This window comes from Prunus avium, chromosome 7 (assembly GCF_965620075.1).
Source record: "Prunus avium chromosome 7, drPruAviu1.hap1.1, whole genome shotgun sequence".
Taxonomy (NCBI): domain Eukaryota; kingdom Viridiplantae; phylum Streptophyta; class Magnoliopsida; order Rosales; family Rosaceae; genus Prunus; species Prunus avium.
In genome coordinates this window covers 8,654,690-8,678,294 of record NC_142290.1, presented here as the reverse complement: position 1 = coordinate 8,678,294, position 23,605 = coordinate 8,654,690, and positions in this window count along the sequence as shown.

The following is a 23,605-nucleotide window of genomic DNA, read 5'->3' as shown; positions in this document are numbered from 1 at the left end:
CTTGGGCAAAATCAAAATATTGTTGGAGGAGTCATTTGGTGCATTTTGAGTGAAATCCGATCTCTAGAACTAAGGAATACACCAACAACTACAATTAGGAACGAACTGCCTTTAAACTTGAATTGTCCAATTTCTTAAACCTATTGATTTCGGATCAAGCCCAAAACTGGGGCAACATCATAATATGGTGGGAGGAGTCATTTCCTGAATTTTGAGTGAAATCCGATCTCTAGAACTACCCAATACACCATCCACTCCAATTAGGAACGAATTGCCTTTGAACTTGAATTGTCCAATTTGTTACACGTATTGATTTCAGATCGAGCCCAAAACCTGGGCAACATCATAATATGGTGGGAGGAGTCATTTGGAGAATTTTGAGTGAAATTCGATCGCTAGAACTACACAATACACCAACATCTCCAATTAGGAACGAACTGCCTTGGAACTTGAATTGTCCAATTTCTTACACCTATTGATTTCGGATCGAGGCCAAAACTTGGGCAACATCATCATATGGTGGGAGAGTCATTTGGTGAATTTCGAGTGAAATCCGATCTCTAGAACTACAGAATACACCAACCACTTCAATTAGGAACGAACTGCCTTTGAACTTGAATATTCCACTTTCTTACACCTATTGATTTTGGATCAAGCCCAAAACTTGGGCAACATCATCATACGGTGGGAGGAGTCATTTGGTGAATTATGAATGAACTCCGATCTCTAGTACTACGGAATACATCAACCATTCCTATTAGGAACGAACTCCCTTAGAACTTGAATTGTCCAATTTCTTACAACTATTGATTTCGGATCAAGCCCAAAACTTTGGAAACATCATAATATTGTGGGAGGAGTCATTTCGTTAATTTTTAGTGAAACCCGATCTCCAGAACTACCCAATACACCAACCACTCCAATTACGAATGAACTGCCTTTGAACTTGAATTTTCCAATTTCTTACACGTATTGATTTCGAATCGAGCCCAAAACTTGGGCAACAATATAATGTGGTGGGAGGAGTCCTTTGGAGAATTTTGAGTGAAATTCGATCTCTAGAACTAGGGAATACACCAACCACTCCAATTAGGAACGAACTGCCTTTGAACTTGAATTGTTCAATTTGTTACTCCTATTGATTTCAGATCGAGCTCAAAACCTGAGCAACATCGTAATATAGTGGGAGGAGTCATTTGGAGAATTTTGAGTGAAATTCGATCCCTAGAACTATGCAATACACCAACATCTCCAATTAGGAACGAACTGCCTTGGAACTTGAATTGTCCAATTTCTTACACCAATTGATTTCGGATCGAGCCCAAAACTTGGGCAACATCATCATATGGTGGGAGAGTCATTTGGTGAATTTCGAATGAAATCCGATCTCTGGAACTACAGAATACACCAACCACTCCAATTAGGAATGAACTGCCGTCGAACTTGAATTGTCCAATTTCTTACACCTATTGACTTCGGATCAAACCCAAAACTGGGGCAACATGATAATATGGTGGGAGGAGTCATTTGGAGAATTTTGAGTGAAATTCGATCGCTAGAACTACGCAATACACCAACATCTCCAATTAGGAACGAACTGCCTTGGAACTTGTATTGTCCAATTTCGTATACCTATTGATTCTGGATCGAACCCAAAACTTGGGCAACATCATAATATGGTGGGAGAGTGATTTGGTGAATTTCGAGTGAAATCCGATCTCTAGAACTACAGAATACACCAACCACTCCAATTAGGAACGAACTGCCTTTGAACTGGAAATTTCCAATTTCTTACACCTATTGATTTTGGATCGAGCCCAAAACTTGGGCAAAATCATAATATTGTTGGAGGAGTCATTTGGTGCATTTTGAGTGAAATCCGATCTCTAGAACTAAGGAATACACCAACAACTACATTTAGGAACGAACTGCCTTTAAACATGAATTGTCCAATTTCTTAAACCTATTGATTTCGGATCAAGCCCAAAACTGGGGCAACATCATAATATGGTGGGAGGAGTCATTTCCTGAATTGTGAGTGAAATCCGATCTCTAGAACTACCCAACACACCATCCACTCCAATTAGGAACGAATTGCCTTTGAACTTGAATTGTCCAATTTGTTACACCTATTGATTTCAGATCGAGCCCAAAACATGGGCAACATCATAACATGGTGGGAGGAGTCATTTGGAGAATTTTGAGTGAAATTCGATCGGTAGAACTACGCAATACACCAACATCTCCAATTAGGAACGAACTGCCTTGGAGCTTGAATTGTCCAATTTCTTACACCTATTGATTTCGGATTGAGGCCAAAACTTGGGCAACATCATCATATGGTGGGAGAGTCATTTGGTGAATTTCGAGTGAAATCCGATCTCTAGAACTACAGAATACACCAACCACTCCAATTAGGAATGAACTGCCTTTGAACTTGACTATTCCCCTTTCTTACACCTACTGATTTTGGATCAAGCCCAAAACTTGGGCAACATCATCATACGGTGGGAGGAGTCATTTGGTGAATTTTGAGTGAACTCCGATCTCTAGAACTACGGAATACATCAACCATTCCTATTAGGAACAAACTGCCTTAGAACTTGAATTGTCCAATTTCTTACACCTATTGATTTCGGATCAAGCCCAAAACTTTGGAAACATCATAATATGGTGGGAGGAGTCATTTGGTTAACTTTTAGTGAAACCCGATCTCCAGAACTACCCAATACACCAACCACTCCAATTTGGAACGAACAGCCTTTCAACTTGAGTTGTCCAATTCCTTACACCTATTGATTTCGGATCGAGCCCAAAACTTGGGCAACATCATAATATGGAGGGAGGAGTCATTTGGAGAATTCTGAGTGAAATTCGATCCCTAGAACAACGGAATACACCAACCATTCCAATTAGGAACGAACTGCCTTTGAACTTGAATTGTCCAATTTCTTACACCTATTGATTTCGGATCAAGCCCAAAACTTGGGCAATATAATAATATGGGGGGAGGAGTCATTTGGTGAATTTTGAGTGAAATCCGGTCGGTAGACCTACCCAATACACCAACCACTCCAATTAGGAATGAACTGCCTTTGAACTTGAATTTTCCAATTTCTTACACCTATTGATTTTGAATCGAGCCCAAAACTTGGGCAACAACATAATGTGGTGGGAGGAGAGAATTTGTGAATTTTGAGTGAAATTCGATCTCTAGAACTACGGAATACACCAACCACTCCAATTAGGAACGAACTGCCTTTGAACTTGAATTCTCCAATTTGTTACACGTATTGATTTCAGATCGAGCCCAAAACCTGGGCAACATCATAATATGGTGGGCGGAGTCATTTGGAGAATTTTGAGTGAAATTCGATCGCTAGAACTACGCAATACACCAACATCTCCAATTAGGAACGAACTGCCTTGGAACTTGTATTGTCCAATTTCTTACACCTATTGATTTTGGATCGAACCCAAAACTTGGGCAACATCATAATACGGTGGGAGAGTCATTTGGTGAATTTCTAGTGAAATCCGATCTCTAGAACTACAGAATACACCAACCACTCCAATTAGGAACGAACTGCCTTTGAACTGGAAATTTCCAATTTCTTACATCTATTGATTTTGGATCGAGCCCAAAACTTGGGCAAAATCATAATATTGTTGGAGGAGTCATTTGGTGCATTTTGAGTGAAATCCGATCTCTAGAACTAAGGAATACACCAACAACTACAATTAGGAACGAACTGCCTTTAAACTTGAATTGTCCAATTTCTTAAACCTACTGATTTCGGATCAAGCCCAAAACTGGGGCAACATCATAAGATGGTGGGAGGAGTCATTTCCTGAATTTTGAGTGAAATCCGATCTCTAGAACTACCCAATACACCATCCACTCCAATTAGGAACGAATTGCCTTTGAACTTGAATTGTCCAATTTGTTACACCTATTGATTTCAGATCGAGCCCAAAACTTGGGCAACATCATAATATGGTGGGAGGAGTCATTTGGAGAATTTTTAGTGAAATTCGATCGCTAGAACTACGCAATACACCAACATCTCCAATTAGGAACGAACTGCCTTGGAACTTGAATTGTCCAATTTCTTACACCAATTGATGTCGGATCGAGCCCAAAACTTGGGCAACATCGTCATATGGTGGGAGAGTCATTTGGTGAATTTCGAATGAAATCCGATCTCTAGAACTACAGAATACACCAACCACTCCAATTAGGAACGAACTGCCGTCGAACTTGAATTGTCCAATTTCTTACACCTATTGACTTCGGATCAAGCCCAAAACTGGGGCAACATCATAATATGGTGGGAGGAGTCATTTGGAGAATTTTGAGTGAAATTCGATCGCTAGAACTACGCAATACACCAACATCTCCAATTAGGAACGAACTGCCTTGGAACTTGTATTGTCCAATTTCTTACACCTATTGATTCTGGATCGAACCCAAAACTTGGGCAACATCATAATATGGTGGGAGAGTCATTTGGTGAATTTCGAGTGAAATCCGATCTCTAGAACTACAGAATACACCAACCACTCCAATTAGGAATGAACTGCCTTTGAACTGGAAATTTCCAATTTCTTACACCTATTGATTTTGGATCGAGCCCAAAACTTGGGCAAAATCATAATATTGTTGGAGGAGTCATTTGGTGCATTTTGAGTGAAATCCGATCTCTAGAACTTAGGAATACACCAACAACTACAATTAGGAATGAACTGCCTTTAAACTTGAATTGTCCAATTTCTTAAACCTATTGATTTCATATCAAGCCCAAAACTGGGGCAACATCATAATATGGTGGGAGGAGTCATTTCCTGAATTTTGAGTGAAATCCGATCTCTAGAACTACCCAATACACCATCCACTTGTTGCTTTGATTCAGCTGCACCAAAATGGATTCAGCTGCATCCTCAACTTGTGATACTCGCAAGTGCACGAGCCGTTCGGTAATATAGCATATGTAAGTGCGAGGTCGATTCCACATGGATTGGTGATTGAATAATCCAATTCAGTTTTCCTACACAAAACAGAAAAAGAAGAAAGAAAATAAATAAAACAAGAAAGAAAGAAAATAACTCAAGCAAATAAGTTCCCAAGTTCAATTAGATTAACGGAATGATTCTAGCTAAAGTATGATTAAGCCATGGTGTTTGGTCATAACCTTGTGTTCCTGATTCCCTAATTTGATCATTTGTTGTCTAACCTAAAATTAAGCATTAGGAACCCATTAAGCATAGAAGAACAATTTAAACAACCAAGCATGTATCTAATCCCTGTTGTCGAATGTCCATACATACTCTTCCTATTCATAGTTCAATTCGAATTAAAGCATGGTGTCTACTCTTAATTCAAACCAAGATAGCTAACATGCAAGCCTAAATGGTGATCAATCATTCAAACTAGCATATTAACTTATAAGCATAATGAATAAGAACAAAAACCATAATTGAAACTTGGAAACTAATTAAACTTGAATACTTAAGAAAGAATGTACATTACAAATAAAAGTAAAGTGGAACTAAGAAAACTTGAAGGAAAATTTAGGAAAATCATTTTGTTACAACAATTGACAACTTGAAAGGAAACTAAGAGAATTTGAGGGAGATAAGGGAAGGGAGCTCTAGAGAAGTGTTTGAGAGCTCCCCCCCTTGGGGTGTGTTTTGAAGCTTGAAGGCTTCTCTATTTATAGGGCTAAGAGGGAGGAACAACATGATGAAATCCAACACCACCATTCCTCTTTTAATACAACCCATAACTCACACTTCATCTTGTCTATGTTAGTGTGGTTGGAATCAATCTCATCCCATACTTCTTTTGCTGCACCTCAAGCTTTCTTCACATGGGATCAAAGGTGATCAATTGTGGCTGCCTTTTGCTGCCAACCCATGTGGTCTTCTTTTGGTTGTTGAACAAAAACGAGTCTTCTGAACCAGACTTGGTGTAGGAAGGCCAGAGGTTTCAAAACTTATCCAATGGGGCTCAAATTTGGATATGTTATAGTAGACACCCATTGGAACAACCTCTATGAAGAAAGTATTCCAATCGGAGCAGTAGACGTGTGCGTTTTGGGCCTTGCAATTTGGCTGCCGAACAGAGACTGGAATTGACTTCATTTCATTTATGCTTTACATGCATGCACATGCTTTCTCTTTAATAGCTCCATCATGTACCAACTTGATCCTTTAGACTTTCATAGCTGGAATGCCTCCCCACTTCACTCATTATGTTGGATCCAAAGTCAGTTGCAGCATGGGTGAGGCACATGGCTTAAAGGAGGAGACAAGGCTCAAAGCTGGCAGCTGCAAATCCTCCTGAGCATGGTTCAGTGTTGGACGGGCTGAGGACTCTAGATATGTTCAATTGGGCTGAACGTTGTATATGTTATACTAGACACCCAATTGAACAACTTCTATGAAGAATGTCTCCTCATCCGAGTTGTGCAGTTTGCTGAAATGAGACCTGCAAGGTGACTTACGAAACTCGACTGACAAGAAGTGTGGCCCAACTTTGGTTTTGTCTTTAAGCTCTTGCTCTTATCCCAATCAGCCCTTAACATGCATGGATTGCATCAAATGTGATCTCTTGCTATCTTAACCTACAAAACACACAACAGAGGTAAGTGACTCAAAACAAAGAGAAACTAAGCAAAATCACAAAGTAAAGAAGGCAAGCAAGTGTATGAAATTATGGACTTATCAAAACAGAAAATGGATTAAAAGCACAAGTTTAACTCAATAACATAACCAAATCATAAGCTAGAAGGGTACAAAATGATATACAATTACGAACCGATCACCAATCCAATTAGGAACGAATTGCCTTTGAACTTGAATTGTCCAATTTCTTACACCTATTGATTTCAGATCGAGCCATAAACCTGGGCAACATCATAATATGGTGGGAGGAGTCATTTGGAGAATTTTGAGTGAAATTCGATCGCTAGAACTACTCAATACACCAACATCTCCACTTAGGAACGAACTGCCTTGGAGCTTGAATTGTCCAATTTCTTACACCTATTGATTTCGGATCGAGACCAAAACTTGGGCAACATCATCATATGGTGGGAGAGTCATTTGGTGAATTTCGAGTGAAATCCGATCTCTAGAACTAGAGAATACACCAACCACTCCAATTAGGAACGAACCGCCTTTGAACTTGACTATTCCACTTTCTTACACTTATTGATTTTGGATCAAGCCCAAAACTTGGGCAACATCATCATACGGTGGGAGGAGTCATTTGGTGAATTTTAAGTGAACTCCGATCTCTAGAACTACGGAATACATCAACCATTCCTATTAGGAACGAACTCCCTTAGAACTTGAATTGTCCAATTTCTTACACCTATTGATTTCGGATCAAGCCCAAAACTTTGGAAACTTCATAATATGGTGGGAGGAGTCATTTGGTTAATTTTTAGTGAAACCCGATCTCCAGAACTACCCAATACACCAACCACTCCAATTTGGAACGAACAGCCTTTCAACTTGAGTTGTCCAATTCCTTACACCTATTGATTTCGGATCGAGCCCAAAACTTGGGCAACATCATAATATGGTGGGAGGAGTCATTTGGAGAATTTTGAGTGAAATTCGATCCCTAGAACTACGGAATACACCAACCATTCCAATTAGGAACGAACTGCCATTGAACTTGAATTGTCCAATTTCTTACACCTATTGATTTCGGATCAAGCCCAAAACTTGGGCAATATAATAATATGGTGGGAGGAGTCATTTGGTGAATTTTGAGTGACATTCGGTCGGTAGACCTACCCAATACACCAACCACTCCAATTAGGAATGAACTGCCTTTGAACTTGAATTTTCCAATTTCTTACACCTATTGATTTCGAATCAAGCCCAAAACTTGGGCAACAACATAATGTGGTGGGAGGAGTCATTTGGAGAATTTTGAGTGAAATTCGATCTCTAGAACTACGGAATACACCAACCACTCCAATTAGGAACGAACTGCCTTTGAACTTGAATTGTCCAATTTGTTACACCTATTGATTTCAGATCGAGCCAAAAACCTGGGAAACATCATAATATGGTGGGAGGAGTCATTTGGAGAATTTTGAGTGAAATTCGATCGCTAGAACTACGCAATACACCAACATCTCCAATTAGGAACGAACTGCCTTGGAACTTGTATTGTCCAATTTCTTACATCTATTGATTTTGGATCGAACCCAAAACTTGGGCAACATCATAATATGGTGGGAGAGTCATTTGGTGAATTTCGAGTGAAATCCGATCTCTAGAACTACAGAATACACCAACCACCCCAATTAGGAACGAACTGCCTTTGAACTGGAAATTTCCAATTTCTTACACCTATTGATTTTGGATCGAGCCCAAAACTTGGGCAAAATCATAATATTGTTGGAGAAATCATTTGACGCATTTTGAGTGAAATCCGATCTCTAGAACAAAGGAATACACCAACAACTACAATTAGGAACGAACTGCCTTTAAACTTGAATTGTCCAATTTCTTAAACCTATTGATTTCGGATCAAGCCCAAAACTGGGGCAACATCATAATATGGTGGGAGGAGTCATTTCCTGAATTTTGAGTGAAATCCGATCTCTAGAACTACCCAATACACCATCCACTCCAATTAGGAACGAATTGCCTTTGAACTTGAATTGTCCAATTTGTTACACCAATTGATTTCAGATCGAGCCCAAAACTTGGGCAACATCATAATATGGTGGGAGGAATCATTTGGAGAATTTTGAGTGCAATTCCATCGCTAGAACTACGCAATACACCAACATCTCCAATTAAGAACGAACTGCCTTGGAACATGAATTGTCCAATTTCTTACACCTATTGATTTCGGATCGAGGCCAAAACTTGGGCAACATCATCATATGGTGGGAGAGTCATTTGGTGAATTTTGAGTGAAATCCGATCTCTAGAACTACAGAATACACCAACCACTCCAATTAGGAACGAACTGCCTTTGAACTTGAATATTCCACTTTCTTACACCTATTGATTTTGGATCAAGCCCAAAACTTGGGAAACATCATCATACGGTGGGAGGAGTCATTTGGGGAATTTTGAGTGAACTCCGATCTCTAGAACTACGGAATACATCAACCATTCCTATTAGGAACGAACTCCCTTAGAACTTGAATTGTCCAATTTCTTACACCTATTGATTTCAGATCAATCCCAAAACTTTGGAAACATCATAATATGGTGGGTGGAGTCATTTGGTTAATTTTTAGTGAAACCCGATCTCCAGAACTACCCAATACACCAACCACTCCAATTTGGAACGAACAGCCTTTCAACTTGAGTTGTCCAATTCCTTACTACTCTTGATTTCGGATCGAGCCCAAAACTTGGGCAAAATCATAATATGGTGGGAGGAGTCATTTGGAGAATTTTGGGTGAAATTCGATCCCTAGAACTATGCAATAGACCAACATCTCCAATTAGGAACGAACTGCCTTGGAACTTGAATTGTCCAATTTCTTACACCAATTGATGTCGGATCGAGCCCAAAACTTGGGCAACATCATCATATGGTGGGAGAGTCATTTGGTGAATTTCGAATGAAATCCGATCTCTAGAACAACAGAATACACCAACCACTCCAATGAGGAACGAACTGCCGTTGAACTTGAATTGTCCAATTTCTTACACCTATTGACTTCGGATCAAGCCCAAAACTGGGTCAACATCATAATATGGTGGGAGGAGTTATTTGGAGAATTTTGAGTGTAATCCGATCTCTAGAACTAAGGAATACCCCAACAACTACAATTAGGAACGAACTGCCTTTAAACTTGAATTGTTCAATTTCTTAAACCTATTGATTTTGGATCAAGCCCAAAACTGGAGCAACATCATAATATGGTGGGAGGAGTCATTTCCTGAATTTTGAGTGAAATCCGATCTCTAGAACTACCCAATAGACCAACCACTACAATTAGGAACAAATTGCCTTTGAAATTGAATTGTCCAATTTGTTACACCTATTGATTTCAGATCGAGCCCAAAACTTGGGCAACATTATAATATGGTGGGAGGAGTCATTTGGAGAATTTTGAGTGAAATTCGATCGCTAGAACTACGCAATACACCAACATCTCCAATTAGGAACGAACTGCGTTGGAACTTGAATTGTCCAATTTCTTACACCTATTGATTTCGTATCGTGGCCAAAACTTGGGCAACATCATCATATGGTGGGAGAGTCATTTGGTAAATTTCGAGTGAAATCCGATCTCTAGAAATACAGAATACACCAACCACTCCAATTAGGAACGAACTGCCTTTGAACTTGAATATTCCACTATCTTACACCTTTTGATTTTGGATCAACCCCAAAACTTGGGCAACACCGTCATATGGTGGGAGGAGTCCTTTGGTGAACTTTGAGTGAAATCCGATCTCTAGAACTACGGAATACATCAACCATTCCTATTAGGAATGAACTTCCTTTGAACTTGAATTGTCCAATTTCTTACACATATTGATTTCGGATCAAGCCCAAAACTTTGGAAACATCATAATATGGTGGGAGGAGTCTTTTGGTTAATTTTTAGTGAAACCCGATCTCTAGAAATACCCAATACACCAACCACTCCAATTTGGAACGAACTGCCTTTCAACTTGAGTTGTCCAATTCCTTACAACTATTGATTTCGGATCGAGCCCAAAACTTGGGCAACATCATAATATGGTGGGAGGAGTCATTTCCTTCTTTCTGAGTGAAATCCGTTCTCTAGAACAACCCAATACACCAACCACTCCAATTAGGAACGAAGTGCCTTTAAACTTGAATTGTACAATTTCTTAAACCTATTGATTTCGGATCGAGCCCAAAACTTGGGCAACATCATAATACGGTGGGAGGAGTCATTTGGTGAATTTTGAGTGAAATCCGGTCGGTAGAACTACCCAATACACCAACCTCTCCAATTTGGAACGAACTGCCTTTGAACTTAAATTTTCCAATTTCTTAGACCTATTGATTTCGGATCGAGGACAAAACTTCGGCAACATCATAATATGGTGGGAGGAGTCATGTGGCGAATTTTGAGTGAAATTCGATCGCTAGAACTACCCAATACACTAGCATCTCCAATTAGGAACAAACTGCCTTTGAACTTGAATTGTCCAATTTCTTACTCCTATTGATTTCGGATCGAGCCCAAAACGTGGGAAACATATTAACAAGGTGGGAGGAGTCATTTGGTTAATTTTGAGTGAAATCCGATCCCTAGAACTGTGGAATACACCAACCACTCCAAGTAGGAACGAACTGCCTTTGAACTTGAATTGTCCAATTTCTTACACCTATTGATTTCGGATCGAGCCCAAAAATTGGGCAACATCATAATATGGTGGGAGGACTCATTTGGTTAAGTTTGAGTGAAATCCGATCTATAGAACTACCCAAAACACCAACCACTCCAATTAGGAACGAACTGCCTTTGAACTTGAATTGTCCAATTTCTTACACCTATTGATTTCGGATCGAGCCCAAATCTGTCGCAAAATTATAATATGGTGGGAGGAGTCATTTGGTTAAGTTTGAGTGAAATCCGATCTCTAGAACTACCCAAAACTCCAACCACTCCAATTAGGAACGAACTGCCTTAGAACTTGAATTGTCCAATTGCTTACACCTATTGATTTCGGATCGAGCCCAAAACGTGGGAAACAAAATAATATGGTGGGAGGAGTAGTTTGGTTAACTTTCAGTGAAATCCGATATCTAGAACTATGGAATACACCAACCACTCCAATTAGGAACGAACTGCCATTGAACTTGAATTGTCCAATTTCTTACACCTATTGATTTCGGATCGAGCCCAAAACTTGGGCAACATCATAATATGGTGCGAGGACTCATTTGCTTCATCTTGAGTGAAATCTGTTCTCTAGAACAACCCAATACACCAACCACTCCCATTAGGAACGAACTGCCTTTAAACTTGAATTGTCCAATTTTTGAAACCTATTGATTTCGGATCGAGCCCAAAACTGGGGCCACCCCAGAATATGGTGGGAGGAGTCATTTGGTTAAGTTTGAGTGAAATCCGATCTCTAGAACTACCCAATACACCAACCACTCCAATTAGGAACGAACTGCCTTAGAACTTGAATTGTCCAATTGCTTACACCTATTGATTTCGGATCGAGCCCAAACCGTGGGAAACATAATAATATGGTGGGAGGAGTCATTTGGTAAACTTTGAGTGAAATCTGATCTCAAGAACTACAGAATACACCAACCACTCCAATTAGGAACGAACTGCCTTTGAACTTGAATTTTCAAATTAATTTACTCCTATTGATTTTGGATCGAGCCCAAAACTTGGGCAACATCATCATATGGTGGGAGGAGTCATTTGGTAAATTTTGAGTGAAATCCGATCTCAAGAACTACCCGATACACCAACCACTCCAATTAGGAATGAACTGCCTTTGAACTTGAATTGTCCAATTTCTTCGATCTATTGATTTCGGATCGAGCCCAAAACATGGGCAACATCATAATATGGTGGGAGGAGTCATTTGGTGAATTTTGAGTGAAATCCGGTCGGTAGAACTACAAAATACACCAACCACTCCAATTTGGAACGAACTGCCTTTGAACTTGAATTTTTCAATTTCTTACACCTATTGATTTCGGATCGAAGACAAAACTTGGGCAACATCATAATATGGTGGGAGGAGTCATTTGGAGAATTTTGAGTGAAATTTGATCGCTAGAACTACCCAATACAGCAGCATCTCCAATTAGGAACAAACTGCCTTTGAAGTTGAATTGTCCAATTTCTTACTCCTATTGATTTCGGATCGAGCCCAAAACTTGGGAAGCATATTAATATGGTGGGAGGAGTCATTTGGTTAATTTTGAGTGAAATCTGATCCCTAGAACTATGGAATACACCAACCACTCCAATTAGGAAAGAACTGCCTTTGAACTTGAATTCTCCAATTTCTTACACCTATTGATTTTGGATCAAGCCCAAAACTTGGGCAACATCATCATACGGTGGGAGGAGTCATTTGGTGAATTTTGAGTGAAATCCGATCTCTAGAACAACGGAATGCAACAACCATTCCTATTAGGAATGAACTGCCTTCGAACTAGAATTGTTCAATTTCTTACACCTATTGATTTCGGATCAAGCCCAAAACTATGGAAACATCATAATATGGTGGGAGGAGTCATTTGGTTAATTTTTAGTGAAACCCGATCTCTAGAACTACCCAATACACCAACCACTCCAATTTGGAACGAACTTCCTTTCAACTTGAGTTGTCCAATTCCTTACACCTATTGATTTCGGATCGAGCCCAAAACTTGGGCAACATCATAATATGGTGGGAGGAGTCATTTGCTTCATTTTGAGTGAGATCCGTTCTCTAGAACAACCCAATACACCAACCACTCCAATTAGGAACGAACTGCCTTTAAACTTGAATTGTCCAATTTCTTAAACCTATTGATTTCGGATCGAGCCCAAAACTTGGGCAACATCATAATATGGTGGGAGGAGTCATTTGGTGAATTTTGAGTGAAATCCGGTTGGTAGAACTACCCAATACACCAACCATTCCAATTTGGAAGGAACTGCCTTTGACCTTGAATTTTCCAATTTCTTACAACTATTTATTTTGGATCAAGCCCAAAACTTGGGAAACATCATAATATGGAGGGAGAGCTATTTGGTTAATTTTGAGTGAAATCCGATCTCTGGAACTACCCAATACACCAACCACTCCAATTAGGAATGAACTGCGTTTGAACTTGAAATGTCCAATTTCTTACACCTATTGATTTTGGATCGAGTCCAAAACTTGGGAAGCATATTAATATGGTGGGAGGAGTCATTTGGTTAATTTTGAGTGAAATCTGATCCCTAGAACTATGGAATACACCAACCACTCCAATTAGGAAAGAATTGCCTTTGAACTTGAATTCTCCAATTTCTTACATCTATTGATTTCGGATCGAGCCCAAAATTTGGGCAACATCACAATATGGTGGGAGGAGTCATTTGGTGAATTTTGAGTGAAATCCAATCCCTAGAACTACCCAATACACCAACCAATCCAATTTGGAACGAACTACCTTTCAACTTGAGTTGTCCAATTCCTTACAACTATTGATTTCGGATCGAGTCCAAAACTTGGGCAACATCACAATATGGTGGGAGGAATCATTTGGTGAATTTTGAGTGAAATCCGATCTCTAGAACTACCCAATACACCCACCACTCCAATTAGGAACGAACTGCCTTCGAACTTGAATTTTCCAATTTCTTACACCTATTGATTTCGGATCGAGCCCAAAACTTGGGCAACATCATAATATGGTGGGAGGAGTCATTTGGATAAGTTTGAGCGAAATCTGATCTCTACAACTACCCAATACACGAACCACTTCAATTAGGAACGAATTGCTTCTGCACTTGAATTATCCAATTTCTTACACCTATTGATTTTGGATCGAGCCCAGAACTTGGGCAACATCATAATATGGTGGGAGGAGTCATTTGGGGAAGTTTGAGTGAAAACTGATCTCTTGAACTACACAGTACCCCAACCAATCCATTTAGGAACGAACTACGTATGAACTTAAATTGTCCAATTTCTTACATCTATTGATTTCAGATCGAGCCCAAAACTTGGGCAACATCATAATATGGTTGGAGGAGTCATTTGGTTAAGTTTGAGCGAAATCCGTTCTCTAGAACTATGGAACATACCAACCACTCCAATTAGGAACGAATTGCCTTTGAACTTGAATTGTCCAATTTCTTACACCTATTGATTTTGGATCGAGACCAAAACTTGGGCAACATCATAATATGGTGGGAGGAGTCATTTGGATAAGTTTGAGTGAAATCCGATCTCTAGAACTGTGGAATACACCAACAACTCCAATTAGGAACGGACTGCCTTTGAACATGAATTGTCATATTTCATACACCTATTGATTTCGGATCGAGCCCAAAACTTGGGCAACATCGTAATATGGTGGGAGGAGTCGTTTGGTGAATTTTGAGTGAACTCTGATCGCTAGAACTACCCAATACACCAACCACTCCAATTAGGAATGAACTGCCTTCGAACTTGAATTGTCCAATTTCTTACACCGATTGATTTCGGATCGAGCCCACAACTTGGGCAATAACAGAATATGGTCGGAGGAGTCATTTGGTTTAGTTTGAGTGAAATCCGATCTCTAGAACTATGGAATACACCAGAAACTCCAATTTGGAACGAACTGCCTTTGAACTTGAATTGTCCAATTTCTTACACCTATTGATTTCGGATCGAGCCCAAAATTTGGGCAACATCACAATATGGTGGGAGGACTCATTTGGTGAATTTTGAGTGAAATCCGATCTCTAGAACTACCCAATACACATGTCTGCCGCGCAAATCTCACGGCCTGGGTTTCCGGACCAAGGGGATGTGCGTTGACACGCGGTTTTCTGGTTTTGGGTGAGGTGCGGTTGTGCGCGGGCGTGCCAGCACGGTCTACCGTGCGACGATGAATTGATGAGTGTTGGATGGTTGAGTGGTGCGCCTGTTTGAACTCGTCTTCTAATCAAACGATTGTGGCCGAGAGAGGAAATGGTCTCGGCTGTTAGGTTCACGGCCTGAACGACAAGGCCGTTGAGTGATGGTGTAGGTGGTGGGTTTTGGGCGGTGCTCCGGCTCGCTACTCAGGGAGCGGCGGTCGTGTGATATATGGGGTGAGTGAGCGAACAACAAGGATGGTGCTCCGGCGCCTTGAAAATCAAGGGTCGTATGATATACTGATGAATGGATTTTCCTTACAACCTAACACTACTCCTTGGAAAGCAAGTAAAGATATTGAAAGTGCATTACAGGAAAAAATAAGTTGCTCCGTGGGAGGCTTTGTTTTGGTGTTGAACCCTTTGAATGTAGTTTGAGCCTGGTATTTATAGGAAGAGTCCCTGGAGGAGTAATCGAGGCTGAAAATCTGCATGGTGGAGCTGGATTGGAGCAAGTGGGCAGTCCAATCGACATTTGGGATTGTGAAGTATGGTGGTGTGACCCCATAAATCCTGGTGAATCTCGGCCGCCGCCCTTGATCGGGTTCTAAGCTTCTGGCCATGGAGACGCATTTATGGCCTGGATAGCTGGTGAACCAATATCTCAGGCTGTCAGAATTCTTGTGAGAATGTCCACGTCTAATCACTCTGATTCTCATCACCAAATCCTGACTCCAGTCAATTCATACCTTCCCTCATGCGTTAAATGCTTATTTGTGGCCAGTGGGTTTGCTGCATTAAATAGGCACTACTTCATTAAATGAAGCCTGGGACCCTGTTGTCACGTGATGATTTGCCTTTAATGCTTTGGCTGGAATTTGCCTGGCCTCGGCCTCGGCCTGTGCTTGAGGCCGAGATGATCATGCCTTAGTATTTCTTCTTTTGTCTTCAGGAGGGCGAACTACCCTGGCGAAACGCTGCGTTTCAGCCTTTACGAACAAGTGCCAGGGCCGAGAGAAAGGGCTCCTTCGGCCAACTTATGGCAGTGATTTACTAGGCACAAACATTGCCCCCACATCCCTGGATCCTTCGGCCTCGGCATGGGTAGGGGCCGAATGGATTCCAAGGGATGGACCCTTTGCATTCCTCTCTGAAGTGATTGACAACTGGGGCATTAAATGCGCAGGCCAGTCGGCGCATTTAATGCCTTGAGCACGTCGTGTAGGCCATCATTGCCCAGGGCGTCGCTTCGCTTTGTCAGAGGAAGCGATGGCCTCTGGGCTTTTGACACGTCATTGCGCCTGTTGAGCGTGCTGACAGAGCGTTACGTCTCTCGAGAGAGACACACCCTTTCATTTCGAATTCTAGCGCCAATATAAAAACTCAGACTCCCTTTCTTTCTCCTTACGCTTCCAGAATTCTCAAACGCCCAAGCTTTGTCAAAAACCCTTTTCTCCTAACCTTCAAAAAACCCACAAAACTTCGAACCTCCAAGGTTACCAGAGAGCTCTGCCTGAACTCGCGTTCCTTACCCTTTTTCGCATTTCCCCCTTAAACACTCACCCTAAACCTGCTCTAATGGCCTCCAGTACCCCCGCATCTGTTGAAGTTCGGTCCCAAACCTTCCAAACTGAATTCGAGGCTATTTGCCGAGATATTCAAGGCTCGATCCTCCCTGATGTCATTACGCCCTGGGTTGATGACGATGGCGCCCCCACCGATTCCTGCGTTCTCGGCCCTTCCATTAATGGCGGAATGCCAGAGAGGCTTGTGGCCCATTTGAAGAACAACCTGGTGGATCTCTCGGCCTTTGACGGGGGAGATTTCCAGGACTGGAATGTCCTCAGGCCGCAACAGCAATGGCCAATCGTGACCCCAGACTGGAAGAAGTGGCTGCCGAGGATGGAGCATTTCTTCGGTCAGCAATGGAAGGATCAAGGCATCTACCACTTGATCAAGCTATTCGATCGGCCGCTCGTCATGGATCGGTCGCTCTTGGCCGCGGCCCTGTGTTTCTGGTCGTCGGCCACCAACACCATGAACTTTCGGTTCGGCGTGATGACGCCGACCGTTCTAGACCTGGCCGCTCTGTTCGGCCTGTCTCCCCTCGGCGTGGAAGTAAACGCCGCCCTCGTTGCTCCCGAGGCAGAAGGGAGCTTTAAGGCCATGTGGCCTGCTCTTGCGAGAGTTGCTGGGAGCAAGGCGAAGAACATGCTCAACTACTCCAGCTTCTACAGGAACTTCGGCGTAGAGGACAGCGCTGAAGATGATGTCATTAACCCTCTCGGTGAGGTTGAGCACGCCGCGTTCTTGCTGTACTGGTTGTGCAAGTTCGTGTTTTGCACCCAGGCGAACAAGGTTACCCTGGAGTTCGCCCACCTGGCCAATTACCTAGCACAGGGCGGCAGGTTAGCCCTCGGCCCGTTCCTGCTTGGCCACATCTACCGCACGCTTCATGACATCGTTACCGATGGGATGAAGCCGAAGCACGGTGGTCCACTGTGGGCCTTCCAGTTCTAGCTGCATGCCTACTTCCCAGAGCTAAGGGGGGCAGCCGCTTCCCAAGACAACGAGCCGCTGGCCAACGCGTTTGCTCGAGCCCCCAAGAAGCATAACGTCACGGCCTTCTGCTACAAATTCTTCTACGGCCTGGCCGAGAGAACTGGTACGCAGTTCCGAATCTGCCTTGCTCGACTGTTCCCCCTATTCCTGACCCACGACCTCTTCGTCGTTCCTGATGTTGAGACGGAGAACGATCTGAAGGAGATCTGGGGCTCCTTCCTAGTTTCGCGCGACCTCCATTGCGGCCTGTCCAAAGCCGGGGCCGAGGTGTATTTGCCAAACCTCGTGGCTCGGCAGTTCGGCCTAATCCAGACGACCCCCCTCCTTCCTCTGTCAACCAACCGGTTATCGTCTTGGAGGGCCGACGTTTCCCAGCAGCACGGGGTGGCTGAGATCCCCTTCCAGCTTCAAAAGGGAATGACCTTCCTGACTCTGACGCCTTGGTCGCGCCGCAATGCGTATGACGAGGATGGGAGGGTCTGGTATGAGGAGTGCATCTCGGCCAGATTTATTCGGCCTGTTGAAGAGGCCGTAAGGGCGGCCCTGATGAATGCAGATTGGGACCCTCTCACCCCCAAAGGCAGCAAGGTGAAGAAGGTATCAGCCGGGCCGCCCCGGCCAAGTGCTCCGGCCGTGGTCGCCTCCAGGGTGCCAGCCCCTCCCCTGGCTAGGTCAGCGGCCGTGGCCTCCACCGCGGTCCCATCATCGATCGCGGCCTCAGCTCCCAGGCCGACGCCTGTGGTGGGGGGACGAAAAACGCTGGCGCATAGGACCGTGCCAGCCTTATCAACGCCTCGTCCATCCACTGCTGCGGGTAAGCCTCGCCTAACTTTTCCTTTTATTACCTATCCCCCATTGGTCTTTTCAAACCTGCTCTGTCTCCGGTCAACTTACTCCTCTCTTTTCTTTGTATGCGCAGCCTCGGGTCGCAAGAGGAGTCGAGAGGTATCAGGTGCCGAGGCCGCACCGGCCCAGAGTGCCGCGGCCAAAATGGCGGCCCCACAGCGACCGAGGAAGAGGACCCTTTTTACCTCCTCGGAGGGTAGAGGTGAAGAGGAGGCTCCTCCCGCGACTATGAGTGAGGCCCCCCCCCCCCCGCGATCGTAAGTATTACTCCCTGGCATCCCCTTTTCCTCTTTTGTTCATTATGGTAATCTGGCTCTTCCCTCAGGACGTGGTAATAGTCGAGGAGGAGGCTACGGTCGAGGAGGTGGCCGCTGCCCACATGGGGGCAGCCGCCGTCGAAGAAGTGGCTGAGGTGCTGGATGCTGAGATCGCGCCTGCAGAGGTGACGCCCGCCGAGGATGCTGCAGAGGGGACGGCCGAAGAGATTGCTGAGGAAATCACCGAAGAGGCCGCTGAGGGAGCTACCGAAGAGGCTGCCGACGAGGGCGACGAGGAGGCCAACGCAAAGGCCGCTGAGGAGGCAACTGACGAGGCCGCCGAAGAACCTGCTGTGGACGCAACAAGTGGGCCTTTGACGTCCACCCCTCGTCGCCCAAGCGGCATCTCCTTTCGCTCGGTAAGAATTTGCCTTCAATATACTTGGTTTTCATTGTTCTTGTTTGATATGTTTTTCACTTCTGACCGAATATTTGTCTCTAGCCTTCCCAACCGTCGCCGCCACTAACCATGGTTGCCGCGACCATGCCTCCTATGCCGTCGTTCCAAGACTCGATGGTCGTGGCCGAGTCGGTGATGACTAGAGCCACGGTCGTGAGTGTGCCGAGTCTCCTGCAGACTACTTCGGCAGTCATGACCGACCTTTCGCTCCCCGTGAGTATTCGACCTCCCCCTTTTTGTTTATTCCTTTGTGTCTTAGTCAATTATCTCTTACCCTTGCTCCCTCTTATGTTCAGGAAACCTCCTCCTCCGATGATCTTGACGAGTTATACGCCAGCCTCCATGAGGAAGGGGGAAGCTCGACCTCGGCTCCCTTGGACGAGGATTCCAAGACCGTTATCGAACGGCTCCGGGAGTTCCTTCTCCTTGATGTTCGGCAGATGACCGCTGCTGGGGCGATTTCGGAGTTTAGGTCCTGCTTGGAAACGGCCATGGCGCTCGGTCTGCTCGACTCGGCTCAACTGGATGAACTGCAAGCCCGCCTGGCCGAAGGTGAGGAGATGATCGCCCGGTATTCTGAAGCCGTCATGCGGATGGCCGAGGGGAGTTCGCTCGAGCAGGATCTGGAGGTGATTAAAGAACAAGTTCAACCTGCGATTGCTCGATTGAAGGAAAATGACCTCGTTGTCCAACGAGAGAATGAAGAGCTTGCGCAGGTTGAGGCCCAGATTACCGAGCTCCAGGCCCGCCGAGCGAAAGCTGATTCGAGCGAGGTGGCAGGCGGACATCAATGGTGGGGACATCGCTTGGAGAAAGATCACCTGCCTGATCTGGGGAATGTTCAGCGAAGGGGTCTAGGCGGGCGAAGGGCGGCCATTCCAACTTACTCTACTTTATATATATTTATTTTCTTTCTCTTTTCTGGGATGTAATAATTAACCACAAACATACATTATTTACATATATAGTTTATTTTCTATTTTATGACTTCACACAGACAAATATGTATATTATCCCGGCCGTGACTGGCCGTTCTCTTTTGTAAGTAATGCCCTTTCTAACTAAATGTAAGGCAAGGGCCCCCTTTTCTGAAAAACGAAACGTATACTTTCCTTTTCTATATGACGGCCGCGCCCTTTGTTCGGCCCGTCTGCCTACTTCCCCTTTTTTTTTCTTTTTCTTGACTTTTTTGTCGTAGGTTCTCGGTGCCATTTTCTTTTGAACTTGCGCCGAGTCGTAGGCGTCGAATTCCAACTGTTTTGAACTCCCTGAACTCTTGGGCATCATTCGTGAGCAGTCCTCTTTCCTTTTGCGGTGCTGCCTGATATCTCGAAGAAATCGAACCGTCAGCCTTAGTATCTTGCTAGTGTCTTGGCTCTTGGCCGAGATGTAAGTAGATGTGTCTACGGCCGAGTTTTTCGAAACACGGCGTACCCAAAAAACTTTAGGAGATAAATCTGCTTTGCTGCGCAATATTTCGCGGCCAATCCTGTCGGGCTGTTTGAGCAACGGGCTCGGCCGTTATGACCGAGCCGGGTAGTTTTAGTGGAACGCCGTGGTTTTGGCCGAGATAATCTCGGTCGGCCGGCCATCGAGGTACGGTCACCTGGTTCTGCTGATCTGTATCATGGAGGGAACCTGGGCGCGTTTGCATTGTCGTTTGAATGGCCGAACCGTGTATTCGCGACGGTAGTGCAACAGTCATGCTTTTTTGCTCGCACTGTTGTGGTAACGCTTCGGTCATATTGCTTTGGTCGGACCGCGCTTGATCGGCCAAAGTATGGGTTGGGCCGAATTTCTCGGCCGTAGACATCGTAGGACTCCTTCTGAATGCTTTGGCTAGAGCGTGGAGTGGGCTACATGCTTTCTCTGCCGGTTGGTTTGGCCCGGGATTTGCCCTTGTGGGCCGGGCCTGCCCCCAGCTGTTGGTCGGCGGCAAAGGATGCTGGCCGTAGCCTGACGCTTGGGTATGGGAAATGACGCCAAGGCTGCTACTTTCTATGCCCGGCTCCGGGGGACGTTGTGGGCGAAGTCACCGGCATTTTTTCCTGGAAAAGTGTTCGCAGTTCTGAAGTGAATCTGTCCACCGTGGCCATGAAGGATGTCTCCATCCTGCAAGCCTGCCTGGATATCAAATCCTCCACTGCTGCTTGTTCCTGTATGGAATCGGCCGCACGATCCGTCGTTACTGGAACGCTGGCCGAGATCCCGACCGTACGTTCGGTCTCGGTAGTTGTGATTGGTGAGGCGGACTCAGGAGTCTCAGAAGTCATTTCGACTGCTTTGTTTTTGAGCTTTGCCTGTGCCCTAGTTTCCACCATAAATTTTTTGACAAGAATCCCACCGGGCGTGCCAAAAGTGTCTGCCGCGCAAATCTCACGGCCTGGGTTTCCGGGCCTAGGGGATGTGCGTTGACACGCGGTTTCCTGCATTTGGGTGCGGTGCGGTTGTGCGCGGGCGTGCCAGCACGGTCTACCGTGCGTCGATGAATTGATGAGTGTTGGATGGTTGAGTGGTGCGCCTGTTTGAACTCGTCTCCTAATCAAACGATTGTAGCCGAGAGAGGAAATTATCTCGGCTGTTAGGTTCACGGCCAGAACTACAAGGCCGATGAGGGATGGTGTAGGTGGTGGGTTTTGGGCGGTGCTCCGGCGCGCTGCTCAGGGAGCGGCGGTCGTGTGATATATGGGGTGAGTGAGCGAACAACAAGGATGGTGCTCCGGCGCCTTGAAAATCAAGGGTCGTATGATATATTGATGAATGGATTTTCCTTACAACCTAACACTACTCCTAGGAAAGCAAGTAAAGATATTGAAAGTGCATTACAGGAAAAAATAAGTTGCTCCGTGGGAGGCTTTGTTTTGGTGTTGAACCCTTTGAATGTAGTTTGAGCCTGGTATTTATAGGAAGAGTCCCTGGAGGAGTAATCGAGGCTGAAAATCTGCATGGTGGAGCTGGATTGGAGCAAGTGGGCAGTCCAATCGACATTTGGGATCGTGAAGTATGGTGGTGTGACCCCATAAATCTTGGTGAATCTCGGCCGCCGCCCTTGATCGGGTTCTGAGCTTCTGGCCGTGGAGATGCATTTATGGCCTGGATAGCTGGTGAACCAATATCTCAGGCTGTCAGAATTCTTGTGAGAATGTCCACGTCTAATCACTCTGATTCTCATCACCAAATCCTGACTCCAGTCACTTCCCACCTTCCCTCATGCATTAAATGCTTATTTGTGGCCAGTGGGTTTGCTGCATTAAACAAGCACTACTTCATTAAATGAAGCCTGGGACCCTGTTGTCACGTGATGATTTGCCTTTAATGCTTTGGCCGGAATTTGCCTGGCCTCAGCCTCGGCCTGTGCTTGAGGCCGAGATGATCATGCCTTAGCATTTCTTCTTTTGTCTTCAGGAGGGCGAACTACCCTGGCGAAACGCTGCGTTTCAGCCTTTACGAACAAGTGCCAGGGCCGAGAGAAAGGGCTCCTTCGGCCAACTTATGGCCGTGATTTACTAGGCACAAACAACACCAACCACTCCAATTTGGAACGAACTGCCTTTGAACTTGAGTTGTCCAATTTCTTACACCTATTGATTTGGGATCGAGCCCAGAACTTGGGCAACATCCTAATGTGGTGGGAGGAGTCATTTGGGGAAGTTTGAGTGAAACCCGATCTCTAGAACTTCCCAATACACTAACCGCTCCAACTTGGAACGAACTGCCTTTGAACTTGAATTGTCCAATTTCTTACCCCAATTGATTTCGTATCGAGCCCAAAACTTGGGGAACATCATAATGTGGTGGGGGGAGTCATTTGGTTAAGTTTGAGGGAAATCATATCTCTATAACAGTGGAATATACCAACCGCCCCAATTTGGAACGAACTGACTTTGAACTTGAATTGTCCAATTTCTTATACCTATTGATTTTGGATCGAGCCA